Source organism: Vigna umbellata, chromosome 5 (assembly GCF_029865625.1).
Source record: "Vigna umbellata cultivar VRB3 chromosome 5, Vumbellata_1.0, whole genome shotgun sequence".
NCBI classification, from domain to species: Eukaryota; Viridiplantae; Streptophyta; class Magnoliopsida; order Fabales; family Fabaceae; genus Vigna; species Vigna umbellata.
Genome location: NC_142169.1, coordinates 60,555,351 through 60,558,403, shown reverse-complemented (window position 1 = coordinate 60,558,403; position 3,053 = coordinate 60,555,351). Strand labels below are relative to the sequence as shown.

The 3,053-nt window shown below is 32.1% G+C and overlaps 1 long non-coding RNA gene across 1 annotated transcript; it reads right to left on the bottom strand.

Annotated features, from left to right (window-relative positions):
• Positions 1–203: 203 nt before the first annotated feature.
• LOC148198758 (uncharacterized) lies at positions 204–2,582 on the bottom strand. The gene is made up of 2 exons (XR_015786570.1): positions 2,495–2,582; positions 204–423 (listed from the first exon to the last, which is right to left on the bottom strand). It is a non-coding gene; the product is annotated as an uncharacterized LOC148198758 (long non-coding RNA).
• Positions 2,583–3,053: the final 471 nt, after the last annotated feature.

Below are 3,053 nucleotides of genomic sequence, written 5' to 3'. Positions count from 1 at the left end.
CTGCTCCAGAGACATCTCATTCACCTCTGCTCACATCCAAGTGGATGATCATTGCAAAAAAAAAAGCATACCCAAGCAAAACATAAACACAGAAGCAAAGGTGAGCTAGATATAAAAAAATCATGTTATAACATACACACTCAATGTAACACCCAAATATTTTAAAGGGTATTACTGATAGTAGAGACTAAATTAATTCGATATCTCATATAAACAATCAAACTTTATTTCAATTACTCCAAAGTACAATACCAAACTTACAAACTTTAAACAATATAGTCTTCACCGTTGACATTTCAACTTTTAAATTTTACACAACATAATCTTCCCAATACAAATTTATTCTTTTTACAAAAATCCATGAAAGGTTTTCCCCGCATCTCTCTCATCTCTAAGCTTTTTCAACCACATCTGCAACATTATCTAATCACATATAACATGAGTTATATGATCATAGCATAAACAAATAAGGGTAAGCCAACCATATCAAATCAATCATTAAACTTGTAATAAGAATAGTTTAATCATTTATTTCTACAATTACTCAAATATCATTACCCCGATGTCATTAATTCATCATTATCAAAATCATCTTCCTCAATTTCATAAACCTTACAATTTATACAATGCTTACTCACGAAGCCTTATGATCAGACCGCTCTCTGCCTGCTTCCTTAAGCCTCACCTGTATACTATGTCTTACTCTCTGAAGCCTTATGGTCAGACCGCTCTCTGCCTGCTTCTATAAAACTTATGAACCACATATTTATGTCAAAGCCTTATGGTCAGACCACTTGCTGCCTGCTTTCATTAACCTCAGGTGTTACTTTGTTCATACCAAGCTCTCATGGTATAACCGAACATACTACTTCCCGTAGGAAACATCATTTCATAAGCAATAATTTCTTATATCCACTCCAACATTTCATCACATCAACATTTCATACTCTCTTATCCACTCCAACATTTCATCAAATCAACAATTCATAACCTCTTCTCCACATAACTCAATCATGTTCATTCTCTAATCATAATTTGACAATAACCTATTTTGGTGTCAATAAATTAAACATATCGCCAGCTATCATACTTCATATTATAAACTCATTTTTGACCATAACGAGTATAACTCAACATATTTTCACCAATTAAAGATTCATAGATCAGCCAAAACATTTCATCATATCTTAGCCACTACGTATTAAAGTCTGGGCTCAATGTAACGATAAATAAAATATATATGAAGTTTTTACCATGATAACTTTATGCATCTCCAATTAACTTATTTTATTTTAATTTCATCCTATTAGAGATCTTTCTTTACCCCAATTGGTCACCGGAGAGGACCCAGATGTCTGAACGCATCAAACTCACCTTCGACGCCAACACATATGACTAGTCACAACTGACTGGACCAGGCCAGGGCTGCTCTATGATCAGGGATGTGCCAACTCAGGTTTTTAAGGTTCCTCTATCCTACCAACAAAGGGAGGCCTTCAATAATTAACAATTTATTTATTTAAATTATCTACCTTGTTCGCTTATGCTCTAAATCTAAAATGCCTAATTTTAATATTTTTACTTCCTCTTACAACAACCTCAAATAGTATCACTACATCTATTTAATACTCATATACAAGTTATTACAGAATCCTTACTCCAGACCTTCCAACAAGATCAATTTCAGCCAAGAAACTCATTCATGATAGAATTCATACAAGATAATTATAAACAATTACCCATAATAAGATATTACTATAAATGGTCATAGAAGAATACAATATTTGACAATCATAAGAATAATCTTAATATAAAAATTCATGGGAAACAAGAAGTTGAATCTGGCAGAGCCGGTTAGACAACTTCTAATCCATCCCAAAATACAATATAATTAAATAACAAGAACAATACATGTCTGGGGAAATAAGAAGTTGAATCTGGCAGAGCCGGTTAGACAACTTCTAATCCTTCCAAAAATGCAATAAAATAAATAAGTAAAGCAATAAATAGTTTGGGGAAACAAGAAGTTGAATCTGGCAGAGCCGGTTAGACAACTTCTAATCCTTCCAAAAGTGCAATAAAATAAATAACTGAAGCAATAGAAAGTTTGGGGAAACAAGAAATTGAATCTGGCAGAGCCGGTTAGACAATTTCTAATCCTTCCAAAATACAATAAAATTAAATAAGGAAAACAATAGAATGTTTGGGGAAACAAGAAATTGAATCTGGCAGAGCCGGTTAGACAATTTCTAATCCTTCCAAAATACAAAAAAATAAACAACTGATAACATACAAGTGGCATAACATAATCAACATTACATTTTACAACTATCACACTTGGATATCAACACAAAGTATACTCTCATTTAAAATTTAAGATCATACAGAAACAAAATACTCCATATTCAAGATATAAGATCAGAAAAAACAAAATATAGCATATCCAAGACTCAAGATAATACAAAAGGAAATACTCAAAGTTAGCTCCCCTTACCTCTATTACAGACTTAATCCCCTCGTCCTCTGAAAACTTCCAGAATATCCCCTTTGAAATTCTTCCCACTCTCTTCTCTCAAAAATTTTCTAAGTTCTTTGGTGTAAATTTTCAGCCTCCCCCCCTTGGCTATTTATAGGAAAAAAAATTTACTATTCATTTTTACTATTCATTTTAACTATTCATTTTTTTATTCATTTTACTATTACAAAAATAATTTTTTATTTGCAATTTGATAAATTCTGATCTCAAAGCTACGTGGAACACTTATCCTTTCCAAAAATATTTTTTTTTTTTTTTTACTATTCACTTTTTACTATTCACCTTTTACTATTCACAGTTTACTATTCACTTTTTTTTTTTTATCTAGTATTTAACTTACAAATATTTTTCAAGGATCTTACACTCAATATGCAAATAAAGACAGATACATTAGACTATACAAAATTGACTTGTTGTACTTAAACTTAACTCGTCCGGACTTAGAATGATTGCCGAGCTATGGCGGGTCGTGCACTCGTGGTGGCCTCTACTGCTTTGCAAAGCCATTGTCAATGGG